The 14,424-nt window shown below is 43.7% G+C and overlaps 1 protein-coding gene across 1 annotated transcript in view; it reads left to right on the top strand.

Annotated features, from left to right (window-relative positions):
- Positions 1-285: 285 nt before the first annotated feature.
- The window catches only part of ESRRG (estrogen related receptor gamma), a 365,234-nt gene continuing 351,095 nt past the window's right edge, over positions 286-14,424 (top strand). Inside the window, exon 1 of the mRNA XM_044282199.1 lies at positions 286-355. The gene's annotated coding sequence lies outside the window, so the exon portion shown is untranslated. The remainder of the gene's footprint in view (positions 356-14,424) is intronic.

The raw sequence follows: 14,424 nt of genomic DNA, 5'->3' as shown, positions 1-14,424 counted from the left end.
TCCTAAATGCTTAGACTTTGTAGCCAAAGATGCCCAAGTTAATTTTCTAGTCTGGAGTCCTGCAATAGAGGGATACCGTTTGTTTTACGAATTCTGAAGTAGAGTATCGGCCCATAGAATGGGCGGCACCTTTCACATATATATATGAATTTGAATTGATGTTTGTAACAATTTGGTCATTTGACTTAAAGGAAGCAACACAAATGACGTAAGCTCCAACTTTTCTTCATATTCTCATTTCTTGGACTGTAATTCCATCTTCTGTCTTTCAGAACTGGAACTAATTTCGAGGACTAATTTGTAAGGACATGATCATTGAAGAAGACATTTAGAAAGTCTACCGCGCTCATCAAAGGTAGGACCTTCCAAAAAGTGGATTGCTCTTTGTTTACATGAGTGACTAGTCTACATTGTATGCTTTAAGGGGGTATTCTGATCTGAGAAAGTGATGGCATTTGGCTAGGACATCGGTGAAACCCCACTGATCCTGGTGTAACGCTACATCCTTTTCCAATTTTCCCCTGCACAGTGGCTCCCTGACCACCCATTGTGCATGGGACAAGGGTTGGATGCAGTTTCCTTCATAGCTGGGTGGCCCAAAAAATATTACCGCTAATTTATGACCATTTTCTGACCCGAAATGCCGGGAAAAAAATGTCTAACCTTAAAGGGGTTGTGCAGGCAATATTTATTGATGACATATCCTCAGGATAGGTCATACAATGTCTGATCTACAGGGCTGAGACACCTGGAACCCCTGCCTATCAGCTGTTTGAAGAGGAGGCAGCACTCCATGCTAGCGCTGCTTCCTCTTCGTTACACTACACATCATCTCCCTTGCAGTGGCAGTGTAGTGTAATTACAAATACTCACTCTACTCCATTCAAGGGCATAGAGCAAAAGGGCAGTGTAATGAAGAGGAAGTAGGCGCTCACATGGAGGAACTCTTCCTCTTCAAACAGCTTATCGATGGGAGTGCTGAGTGTCGGACCACTGCAGATCAGATATTGATGACCTATCCTGAGGACATGTCATCAATAAATACTTCCTACACAACCCCTTTAACTGCCCATATAATTATAATATAAAAATTAAAAAAATGTCCATCCTTGGAGAGGTTACTCCATAGATTAGCAGGACTAGATCCACATATGGATCCACAGCATATAACCTGAAAATCTGTAGCAAAACTCTGAGGGCCAGTCTTGGTTTTTGCCCAAGGATTTCACTGGAAATATATGTGGAATCCATATGCACTTACCCTAAAATTTGTGATCTCTGACGTGTAGCTCTCCAGCGTTGACAAAACTGTAACTGCTGTTGCAACGGCTGGAGAGCCACAGGGAGAACATATCATAGATTGTGCAACCTATTAGAGATGACTGTCCAAAAACTGCATGAAAAAGGAGTCAATGTGATTACAACAGTTTTTGAAACAGAGCCTCAAATCAATGGCTTTCCTTCACACAGCGCTAAATGCTAATATTCTGGCCACCTAGGGCTACCACTAGAGGGCACTTACTTATGCCCAATATATAGTTTGCATTGCACTCCATAATAAGTCTGTAAGCGGCATGCTTCTTAGCTCCCCCTAGTGGCGGCTGCAGACAGCCAGAGTTTTATCATTTAACTCAGGGGATTTGGAAATATGAAAAGAATCAGAACATTTTGGACCTAAAGCTAGATGGGTATGTAAAGATGGACATTCACTTTAGCTTTACTAACATCTGTCAGTCTGCTAAGTTGATTGCAGCACGCTGGCAAATTAGTGAATTTCCATTGTCGTCGCTTCCATTTTGTGCATAGCGCTTATTAATTCTGAACTAATGATTCTGAATATAAATTCAGCCGTGTTTTCATAAGAACTGTGTTGGGAATTAAATCCATATTTTTGTGTGCTGCTGTGTTCTTCTTTTTTTTTTTTTTCTTTGCCTGCACTGATTTAGCTAAATATGCCTGTTAAATGAGATCCTTCTAAAATGCACCCCCGGGGCCTAAGCATTTTATTCAAGTTCTACAAAGGATATTTCTACAGTGCTTTCATGATCTAATTTGCACATTTGTATGTTGAAATCCCCTAGTGCGGCACCAATACGGTATCTTACAGCTAGAATCTGACTTCGTTCTCCTGTGCCCTGACAGTCCCCTTATCTGCTACTTAGCAAGGTGCAGAAAATTATTCTTCCAAAACTCTTCAGAGGTAGTCATCTTTCCACTGTCGATAATCCAGAGGAAACTTAACCTGTGAGGGAGCAGAAGCTTCTATGTCTTCCGAGATAAATTCCTATGCAGCGAAGTAAATGGCAATAGTCATTTATTTCCTTAACCTCTTAATGGCCGCTGATACATCTACACAACAGAGGTCATTGAAGGGTTTGTCCAGGATTTTGATATTGATGACCTATCCTCAGGTTACTACTTAATGAAGGGATCAAGTTCGGAGGAATAATGTGGGGTGGGGAGGTAAAAGAAAATAATAAGAATAGGAAATGTGTTAGGTCTTTTTGAATAGACGTGCCAAGCTTGAAGTTGTGGATGTTGGAAATTACCCTGATTGCCTGGGGTAGCTCATTCCAAGGAAGTGGTGCAGCTCGAGTGAAGACATGAAGACAGAAGTGGAAGGCTTAAAGGGAACCTGTCATGTGGATATTTGATTATAATCTAACTAATTATATACAATCATTAACTACTAAAAAGTACCTTAGATGTATTCACTTACTGGTGTGACAGATGGTTACCTCATAATATACACACAAAGATGCCACATGCCGCATGATAATGAGCTGATTTGAGTCCAGCGTGATGTCAGTGAGTCCAGCGTTTTTTTAATTCAGAGATATAGCCACTCCCCTGCCCACCTGCTGCTGATTCATATGGAAAAAAACTGTCAATCAGCAGCAGGTAGGCGGGGAGAGTCAGGAGCTCATAAATATTCATGACTCATTATTATCAGCTGGAGCTTTTCAAGTACAAGATGTTGGCATATTGACTGGGTCAATTTAAGAAAGCGACCCAGCATTTTGCTAAGAGAATCGGTCACTTATTTGTGTTGCCCTTAGTTAGGACACCATAAAACTGGTGACAGGTTCCCTTTAAATGATGACATATGCTAGTCTTAGTGTAGCTCAGGCATGCCCAACCTGCAGCCCTCCAGCTGTTGTTAAACTACAACTCCCACCATGCCCTGCTGTAGGCTGCCCAGGCATGCTGGTAGGCCGCAACAGCTGGGGGGGCCGCAGGTTGGGCATCCCTGATGTAGATCATTGACAGAACCAAGACCCAGGTAGGATAGTTAATCAAGATGAGGGAGGAGATGTCTGTGGGTGACAGTGAATTAATTTTATTCTGTAGTGAAAGGGCAACAGGAAAGAGGCATCGGTGCAATAGCTAGACTGAAGTTTGGTGAAATAAAAGTAGTAAATGATGCTGTATCATAATCAGCCACTTACACTGTAGCTTCATGTAGCAGCATTACCTAAGCTGGGGCCATAGGGGACCGACATGAGACAAGATCTGAAATGAGAGATTTAGCCAATCATGCATGATAAATCCAGAGAGATCAGAAATAATACCATCAACATGTTAATTGTCTGTCTGCAGGAAAACAGCGCTTGTTGCCGCCAATAATTATTTCTATAAATTGGCTTCATTCAGAGGCTTTTACTTCTGAGATGCACAATGTGTATATACAGTATAATTGTACTGCACATGATGAGACCAATCCCAACTCAGAGTGACAGATCTGTCAAGAGTACTGGCCTCAGTTCTCTCACAGAGGGGTTACCAACTTACCACACTTTTGATTGGCTGGAAACCACCAAGACCATCTTCTTGCCAGGTGCCACTATGACCTTCACCCACCGGCCAAACGCTGAAACATGGGTAAGTGATAGGATTGTGGAATCAGAACCCTAGTGGAAATAGAAAATTCCCCTTCTTCGTGCTACGAGGAACCTCTGCTATCTTCAACATTCTCGGCTGATCATTTGCATTTCAAGTCCCTTTCTTCACCCCCTATTCAACCTCAAATGAATAAACTATGGAGAAGGTCAAGATGGTGTCTAACTATGCTTAAAACTCTTGGGCATTAAAGTGTTTGAGGAACATCTCTCACTGGGATCCATAGACCCATGGCAATCTGGTTAAGGTCACGGCTACATGGTCAAGTTCCTGCATGTAGTTTTGGAAGCCAAAATCAAGAATGAATTTAAAAAACAGATCAGAAGTTGTATCTGGCCTTTTCCTTTTATCATCCACTCCTGATCTTGACTTTCTAAACTACATGCAAAAACCTGACCATGTGGACGTACCCTAATAGTCCTGACAATTGTCAGGTTGAAGGTGCTTCCATGGACCCCAGTGCCGATTATTAGGGATATGTTTAATTTGTGTATATTATTTATGCATTTTATATAGCACTACTATATTCCGCAGCGCTTTACAGACATTATCATCCAACTGTCCCCAATGGGGCTCACAAACTAAGGTCCCTATCAATATGTCTTTGGAGTGTGGGAGGAAACCAGAGTACCCAGAGGAAACCCACGCAAATACGGGGAGAACATACAAACTCCATGCAGATGTTGCCCTTGGTCGGATTCAAACTTAGGACCCCAGCGCTGCAAGGCAACAGTGCTAACCACTGAGCCACCGTGCATATTCTAGACATGGAAAGTATACCCATGGCCATCAGTATATAAAATGCTATAAAGATGTGAATTTTCTCTTACCATATATGTCACCCAAGAATGGATTATAGACAGGGCAAAAGGGACAACTGGCCATGGACCTCCAAGATATAGGTATTTTCACCTCTTAGTTTCCCCAAGAACTCTGTAGACAATCACCACAGAAATGCTTAGGAAGTTAAGCTTCCAACTCTATGAATGTTTAATATGTCGCAGAAGTGGTGAAGAATACATCTATGGTAGTTGACAAGCATTCAAGCTTATAGGTGCATTGTGAAGTCGGTAAGTGGCTGTCAGACACCTATGATTATAAATCCAGAGGAACAAAGGATCAGACACATAATTGTCCGTATGTTAGGGGATTGTCCAGGACATTCAACTGATGTTCTATGCTTGGAGTAGGTCATCAATGTATTATCAATATGGAGGGCCCCATATCAGTTTTCAGAATGAAGATGCTGCAGCGATCACTGGTGTGCCACAATCCCTTCATGGTTTATTCAGGTACAGCAGCCTTACACATGGGTAATCTTGTCCCTACCACTGCATCTCAGCAATTTCAAGAAAAAAAAAAGCTGATCTTCAGTAGCAAAAAAAAGCTGATCTTCAGTAGCAGACACAACCATGCCCATGTTGGAGGAGGTCCTGGGGATGCACATTTAATTGTTGATCCTTTGACCGACTCCTTCAGCCAAGCGTGCATGTGTTCTCAATAGGGAAAGGGGAATTAGCTGTTGCCAAACATCTCAGGTGGCTTCTTACTGTGTCTCCCATGATAACAAGGGATAATTTTGAACATTTTGAAATTCATTGGTACAACCCCATGCACATAAGATCATCAAGTTCAGCCAACCTTGCTCTTATGTGTATGGAAACCTTAGGGATAGACTTCAAATGGATATTTGTTTTTCTGAAGTGCACAATCTGGCAAAACGGTCATGATGCCGCCATATTCTTTAGATTGTCCATGGACCCAGTTCACATAAGCCAGATTTTCCAGAGATTATCAAAGATAACATCGTAAAATAGTTTGCACAGATGAAAAAGAAACCTCATTTAAGTTCAACCTGGAAGGTGATTCAGAGGAAGGTAAGAACTCAATGAGGTAGAAGCGAACTTTAGAGACAAATTCCATCCTGACTCTAAGTATGGCAATCAAAATAACTTCCTGGATCCACATACCCTCTCCAGTATCTAGTACCTATAATCTATTATATTACTACATTCCAGAAATACATCTAGACTCCTTTTGAACTTTTTAGTGAGCTCATTATCACTACCTTCTTCTGGCAGAGAGCTCCATAGTCTCACCTCCCTTACAGTAAAGAATCCTCTTCTATGTTGATGGAGAAACCTTCTTTCTTCTATATGTAGACTATTCCCCTTCTTCATGTATGGCCTGATTTCGAGATTCACTCAAAAGAGGCCCTGAATATTCGGTTGGAACTTCGGTTAGGATAAACCAATCTGAACTAAGAAAAAATGCTACGTACCTTGACGTATGTGTAATGCTGGAAGTGATCCCTGTTTTCTTCCAGACACACTTCAACGGGGTGCTCCATGTTCCTTGACATATTGGCAAGCATATCAAGGGAAATAGCAGCCAGTTTACGTTAGATGTTTTCCTTCAAATCTTCCACAGTGCCAGGCTTATTCTGATAGACTTTTCTATTGAGCATACCCCAAAGGAAGACATCTCTTGGTGTCAGATCTGGTGACCATGGTGGCCAAACCCCTTTTAAAATTATTGTACACCACCTTTCTGATGAGAAGTTGTGTGACTGAGTGAAAAAGTATGGGGGTATGCACCCGGAAGTCACAGATAGAGGTTAACCATTGAGAAGGCTATACGGTGCCTAACTCATCGTTCCAATGTGGGGGTATCCCAGCTTGTTTGAAGCTCCATATACTGAGGAGCACATTGCGTGCTGTATCGTTCAGATTGCTTTGTCCTAGCGAGAGTTATTACAGAATATTCGGGGCCTCTTTCGAGTGAATCTCCCTGTATGACACTATTACCAAGGTTGAGGTCTTGATACAGTCTTTCGCTCCATAAACCTAAATATCCGAACCTTATAAGGGACTTTGCAATGAGGAGAAATGGCTGTAGAGGGTTGGCTGCTACACGAGCTATTATTGCGGAGGCTTGAGTAAAAGTGAAATCTGATTATGAACCGTCCAAGTGTAAAGGTCAGCATGTTCCATTCTTACAAGATAAATATCTCCCCGTGTACCCCTGTGTAGGTGTCAGGTCTTTTCTTACATGGGATCCTGGAGTTCATTACCACCGGCTATGCTGTAGGAGTCTCCCACTGAAACGGAAACCAGTAATGTGTCTGCTTTTGTTAATGCCCCGTAACCCCGCTTCTATTCCTAGCCTCACAAGTGTGTGGAAAAGAAAGATTTCCTGCATTATTTTCTTAGCTTTGCGCCAAGTCCCTGCCCAGGCTCGTGCTCTGCGCAGATTTGGCTTTGGGGTCCTGGGCCCTCACTATTGTTGTTGTGTTGAGCGTGCAGCTGGACACATGAAGTGTTGTGATTAGTTGCCATGATGACAGTGTCATCCGAAAGAACAGCTGACAAACCTTTTTTAAACAGAACGTGTCACTGCAGTCTGCTCCATCTGTTTTTACTTCCCTAGAATTTCAAAAATGCTTTCACAGTGGTGCATGGTAGTAGCGGTTTGACATGAAAACAGACTTACAGACTAAATCTATTATATACAGTGACTATCTATCTATCTATCTATCTCATATCTATCTATCTATCTATCTATCTATCTATCTATCTAATATCTATCTATCTATCTATCTATCTATCTCATATCTATCTATCTATCTATCTACCTATCTATCTATCTATCTCATATCTATCTATTTATCTATCTCATATCTATCTATCTATCTATCTCATATCTATCTATTTATCTATCTCATATCTATCTATCTATCTATCTATCTATCTAACTCATATCTATCTCATATCATAGTAATATCTGTGTACCTACCTATCTATCTCATATCTATTTATCTACCTGTCTATATGTTAATCTATCTACTGAAACAGGCAGCTGGTATTTAGAAATGGACAGATAGATACTGTAGATAAATATGAAGACAAGATGGCAATCCCTCTAGGGTGTAGGTTCTTGAGCCCATGTATAGAGAAGCAAAGTAAAGAGTAAGGGCTCATGCACACGACCGTATGGCTCTTTCAGTGTTTTGCGGGCTGTTTTTAATGGATCCGTTTTTCTTTTTTTTTGTTGTGTTTTCGTTTATGTTCTGTTTTTCCGTATGGCATATACAGTATACATGTCACAACCAGACAGCTGAGAAGCTCTGACAGAGGCCTTTCAGAACCTCCTCCTTGAATTTCTGTGTTGTGGTATTCAGCTCCTCCTCTCGTCAGCCTCTCTCAGCTGTCATGTCTTAATTGCTTCCCTTTAAATGCCTCCTCAGAATGCTTTTCTGAGCGGCTTATATTTCCTCCTGGAGTGTGTGTGCACGCTGATCTGTCCTCCTCTTTGCTTCAAAGCTAAGTGTACTTTTATATGTTTATATCTGTTTGCTGGATCCCAGATGACCCTGACTCCCTCCGTGTCTTGTGTAGGGAGCCGGTGGTCGTGTCCCCTCACTATAGTAGGGTGCTCAGGGCTTTATAGTCAAGGTTCGTGGATATGCAAACCTCCACCATTAGGATCTTTGCATAGGCTGAGCAGCCAGGGAAAGTGCCAGGTCTTCTGCAGGGGTCTCCCTTGGTTCCTTAGTTTTTGGATCCAGCAAGTCGTTTATACATGTTGCTTTGCCTGGTTACCTGTACACATTCCGTGACAATACAGTATTTACATAGAAATAAATCGGGCTGGGCATAACATTTTCAATAGATGGTTCCGCAAAAATGGAACGGATACGGAAGACATACGGATGCATTTCCATATGTGTTCCGTTTTTTTTTGCAGACCCATTGACTTGAATGGAGCCAAGCACCGTGATTTGCAGACAATAATAGGACATGTTCTGTCTTTTCACGGTACGGAAATACGGAAACAGAATGCACACGGAGACACTTCAGTTTTTTTTTGCTGAAGTCGTTTATACATGTTGCTTTGCCTGGTTACCTGTACACATTCCGTGACATTATAAGCCGCCAAAACCGTCTTAAGCATGGATCCGGTTTCACTTTTGGCTGAACGCTTCCAGGGTCTTTCATTGGAGGTAGCTGACCTCCGTAAGACTTTGTCTCAGCTTCAAGTGACCGGTTCAGCTTGCGTTCATGGAGCTTGTTCTGAGCCTAAGATCTCGCTCCCGGATACGTTCTCCGGGGGTAGTGAGAATTTTGTGCGTTTTAGAGAGGCTTGCAAACTCCATTTTCGCCTTCTTCCCCATTCTTCTGGTGATGAGGAACGGAGGGTGGGGATCATTATATCGCTGCTCAGGGGTAACGCTCAGTCCTGGGCCTTTTCGCTGCCGGAGGGGGCACGGCCCCTCCGTTCAGTGGATGAATTCTTTTTAGCCCTGGGTCAGATATATGATGATCCGGATCGTATTGCTCTGGCGGAGTCTAGACTACGTCTCCTATGCCAGGGTAAACAATCCGCAGAAATATACTGCTCAGAATTTCGGAGTTGGGCAGCTGATACTGGTTGGAATGATGCTGCACTCCGAAGTCAATTTTGCCATGGTCTTTCAGAGGGATTGAAAGATGCATTTGCCTTTCATGAAAGGCCTATTTCTTTGGACTCTGCTATGTCTCAGGCCGTTCGTATTGACAGGCGTCTTAGAGAGAGAGGAGAGATCTCTCCTTCCTGTCATACTCGGTCCCAGGACTGTGCAGCGGTCCCATTCTCTGCGCAGGGGTCTCAGTCGCTGTCAGCCCCTTCTGAGCAGGAGCCCATGCAGCTGGGGTTGATTGCTTCTGACAATAGAAGATTCAGCCCGCATGAGAGGGTTTGTTTTTGTTGTGGAGGTATTAATCATTTGGCAAATATTTGTCCCTCTAGGAGATTCAGGCAGTTCTCTGGGTATAATAAAGAAACAAAGAGGAAAAAATCTTTGAAAAATGTTCCGTCTGTTACTATTGGCAGGATTGAGGCGGAAATTGAAGATTTTCCGTTTGCTTGTAGTTCCCGTTTTGTCCTGCCGGCTAGGGTGGCGCTAGAGAGCAAGAACATTTTTTGTGAGATTTTTGTGGATAGTGGAGCAGCGGTTAATCTCATTGATAATCACTTTGCGATAACTCATGGTTTCCAGGTGTGCGCTTTGAGAAAGGATATTCCTGTGTTTTCTATCGATTCCGCTCCACTTTCTCAGAAGTCATTAAAGGGCATAGTTCACAATATCCGTTTAATTGTGAGTGATGCTCATGTTGAGGATGTGTCATGTTTCGTCCTTAGCGGTTTGCCGACTCCTCTAGTGTTGGGGCTACCCTGGCTCACTAAACATAACCCCACCATTGATTGGCAAGCAAGGCAAATAAATGGTTGGAGTGACTTTTGCAGAGAGAATTGCCTCACGACATCTGTTTCTGAGGTTGCTACTAAGACTGTACCATCTTTTCTCTCTGAATTTTCGGATGTCTTCTCTGAGAGTGGAGTTCAGGATTTGCCCCCGCACAGGGAGTACGATTGCCCTATTAATCTCATCCCAGACGCCAAGCTGCCTAAATCTCGTTTATACAATCTTTCCCAACCTGAGAGGATCGCTATGCGTACTTATATCTCTGAGAGTCTGAGAAAGGGACACATACGACCCTCAAAGTCACCTGTTGCCGCTGGTTTTTTCTTTGTTAAGAAAAAAGATGGTTCTTTAAGACCTTGTCTGGATTTCAGGGAGCTGAACAATATCACAATTCGTGACCCTTATCCGCTTCCTCTGATCCCGGACCTGTTTAACCAGGTTGTTGGGGCTAAAGTCTTTTCCAAATTAGATTTAAGAGGGGCATACAACCTGGTCAGGGTCAGAGAAGGGGACGAATGGAAGACGGCCTTCAATACCCCTGAGGGCCATTTTGAGAATTTGGTTATGCCTTTTGGGTTGATGAATGCCCCAGCCGTTTTTCAGCATTTCGTGAACAGCATTTTTTATCATTTGATGGGAAAATTTGTATTGGTGTATTTGGATGACATTTTGATTTTTTCTCCCGATTTCAAAACTCATAAGGAACATTTACGTCAGGTCTTGCTCATCCTGCGGGAGAATAAACTATATGCGAAACTGGAAAAATGTGTGTTTGCGGTTCCAGAAATTCAATTTCTGGGGTTTCTTCTCTCCGCTTCTGGTTTTCGCATGGACCCCGAGAAGGTCCGCGCTGTGCTTGAGTGGGAGCTTCCTGAGAATCAAAAGGCGCTGATGCGTTTTTTGGGCTTTGCCAATTATTACAGGAAGTTCATTTTGAATTATTCTTCTATTGTTAAACCACTCACTGATATGACCAGAAAGGGGGTAGATTTTTCTTCTTGGTCAGTAGAGGCGCGTAAGGCCTTTTCTGATATCAAGGAGAGTTTTGCTTCCGCTCCCATCTTGGTGCAACCTGATGTTTCATTACCCTTCATAGTTGAGGTTGATGCTTCTGAGGTGGGTGTGGGGGCGGTCTTGTCTCAGGGTTCCTCTCCTGCCAATTGGCGACCGTGTGCCTTTTTCTCAAGAAAACTCTCCTCCGCAGAGAGAAATTACGATGTGGGAGATAGGGAATTGTTGGCCATCAAGTTGGCTTTTGAGGAATGGCGCCATTGGCTAGAGGGGGCCAGACACCCTATTACCGTATTTACTGACCATAAAAATCTGGCCTACTTGGAGTCAGCCAAGCGTCTGAATCCGAGACAGGCCAGATGGTCGTTGTTCTTTTCTAGGTTTAATTTTGTTGTCACGTTCCGCCCTGGAGTTAAGAATGTGAAGGCAGATGCCCTGTCACGTTGTTTTCCGGGAGGCGGGAATTTTGAAGACCCGGGTCCCATTTTGGCTGAAGGTGTGGTGGTCTCTGCTCTTTTTCCTGAATTGGAGGCAGAGGTGCAGGCAGCCCAGTCAGAGGCTCCTGATCTTTGTCCTCCTGGGAGGTTGTTTGTGCCTCTCGCTTTAAGACACAAGATTTTTAAAGAACACCACGATACGGTCCTTGCTGGGCACCCGGGGGTAAGAGCCACACTGGATCTCATCGCTCGGAGATTCTGGTGGCCTGCGCTTCGTAAGTCGGTTGAGGGTTTTGTGGCAGCCTGCGAGACTTGCGCTCGTGCCAAGGTCCCTCATTCACGGCCATCAGGTCCTCTCCTTCCCTTACCCATTCCTTCCCGTCCTTGGACACATCTGTCCATGGACTTTATCACGGACCTGCCTCGTTCCTCGGGGAAGACTGTGATTCTGGTGGTGGTGGACCGTTTTAGCAAAATGGTGCATTTCATCCCTTTTCCTGGTTTGCCCAATGCTAAGACGCTGGCGCAGGCATTTGTTGATCACATTGTCAAGTTGCACGGTATTCCTTCAGACATAGTCTCTGATAGGGGCACGCAGTTTGTTTCCAGATTCTGGAAGGCTTTCTGTTCTCGCTTGGGGGTTCGGTTGTCATTCTCTTCTGCTTTCCACCCGCAGTCGAATGGCCAGACAGAGCGCGTCAATCAGAATCTGGAGACATATCTGCGTTGTTTTGTGGCGGAGAATCAAGAGGATTGGTGTTCTTTTTTGTCCCTTGCTGAGTTTGCTTTAAATAACCGTCGTCAGGAGTCCTCTGATAAGTCACCATTTTTTGGTGCATATGGGTTTCATCCACAGTTTGGGACTTTCTCGGGAGAGGGGTCTTCTGGTTTACCTGATGAGGACAGATTCTCCTCGTCTTTGTCATCTATTTGGCAAAAGATTCAAGAGAATCTAAAGAGCATGAGTGAGAGATATAAGCGTGTGGCTGATAAGAGACGTGTGCTTGGTCCGGACCTGAATGTTGGTGATCTGGTGTGGTTGTCTACCAAGAATATCAAATTGAAGGTTCCCTCCTGGAAGTTGGGTCCTAGGTTTATTGGGCCTTACAAAATCCTGTCTGTCATCAATCCTGTTGCATACCGTCTTGATCTTCCTCAGACTTGGAAGATCCATAATGTTTTTCATAAGTCCTTATTGAAACCTTATGTTCAACCCATTGTACCCTCGCCTTTGCCTCCTCCTCCGATTATGGTTGATGGGAATCTTGAATTCCAGGTCTCTAGGATTGTGGATTCTCGTCTTGTCCGCGGTTCTCTTCAGTACCTTGTTCAGTGGGAGGGATATGGTCCTGAGGAGAGGATGTGGGTCCCAGTGACGGACATTAAGGCCTCTCGTCTCATCAGGGCATTCCATAGGTCCCATCCTGAGAAGGTGGGCTCTGAGTGTCCGGAGTCCACTCGTAGAGGGAGGGGTACTGTCACAACCAGACAGCTGAGAAGCTCTGACAGAGGCCTTTCAGAACCTCCTCCTTGAATTTCTGTGTTGTGGTATTCAGCTCCTCCTCTCGTCAGCCTCTCTCAGCTGTCATGTCTTAATTGCTTCCCTTTAAATGCCTCCTCAGAATGCTTTTCTGAGCGGCTTATATTTCCTCCTGGAGTGTGTGTGCACGCTGATCTGTCCTCCTCTTTGCTTCAAAGCTAAGTGTACTTTTATATGTTTATATCTGTTTGCTGGATCCCAGATGACCCTGACTCCCTCCGTGTCTTGTGTAGGGAGCCGGTGGTCGTGTCCCCTCACTATAGTAGGGTGCTCAGGGCTTTATAGTCAAGGTTCGTGGATATGCAAACCTCCACCATTAGGATCTTTGCATAGGCTGAGCAGCCAGGGAAAGTGCCAGGTCTTCTGCAGGGGTCTCCCTTGGTTCCTTAGTTTTTGGATCCAGCAAGTCGTTTATACATGTTGCTTTGCCTGGTTACCTGTACACATTCCGTGACAATACAGTATTTACATAGAAATAAATCGGGCTGGGCATAACATTTTCAATAGATGGTTCCGCAAAAATGAAACGGATACGGAAGACATACGGATGCATTTCCATATGTGTTCCGTTTTTTTTGCAGACCCATTGACTTGAATGGAGCCAAGCACCGTGATTTGCAGACAATAATAGGACATGTTCTGTCTTTTCACGGTACGGAAATACGGAAACAGAATGCACACGGAGACACTTCAGTTTTTTTTTGCTGAACCATTGAAATGAATGGTTCAGTATATGTACCGCATACTGAACTAAAAAATACTGAACGCAAAATACTGTAGCGTGCATGAGCCATAAAGCGGTCCCAACTTTTTTCACCAGAATTGGAGTGTTGCCTCATTTTTGCTTAGATAGATAGACCCTGTAGATAGGATATAATAGATTCAGTCTGTAATAAAGTCAGTTACATGTTACTACCATGTACCACTGTGGAAGCATTTTTGTTAGATCTCACATTCTATAATGCCCGATAGATGCAAGACATGGTACCCACATCTATCAGAATCACAAGTGTTCAGCTAATCCTGTTCACTGATTCAAAATGGCCGTCAGCGCTCCTCTCTCTCCATAGCTCCTTGATATATCACATACAAGTGCTGCCACATCTCCAGAGGAGGACCTGCTGCACATATCAGACATTTATCGCCAGATATATGCCTTAGACTGGAAAACTTCTTTAGAGTACGGCCACAATTGGTGCAAACGCTGCAGACTTTCGCACACGTAAAATCTACAGCGTTTTACGAGAGCAGTAAAGTAGATGGGATTGCAAAACTGACATGTCAATTTTACC

The sequence above is a fragment of the Bufo gargarizans genome, chromosome 2 (genome assembly GCF_014858855.1).
Source record: "Bufo gargarizans isolate SCDJY-AF-19 chromosome 2, ASM1485885v1, whole genome shotgun sequence".
In the NCBI taxonomy this organism is placed as follows: domain Eukaryota; kingdom Metazoa; phylum Chordata; class Amphibia; order Anura; family Bufonidae; genus Bufo; species Bufo gargarizans.
Note: the sequence above shows the minus strand (reverse complement) of the source record. Positions and strands in the feature narration are given on the sequence as shown.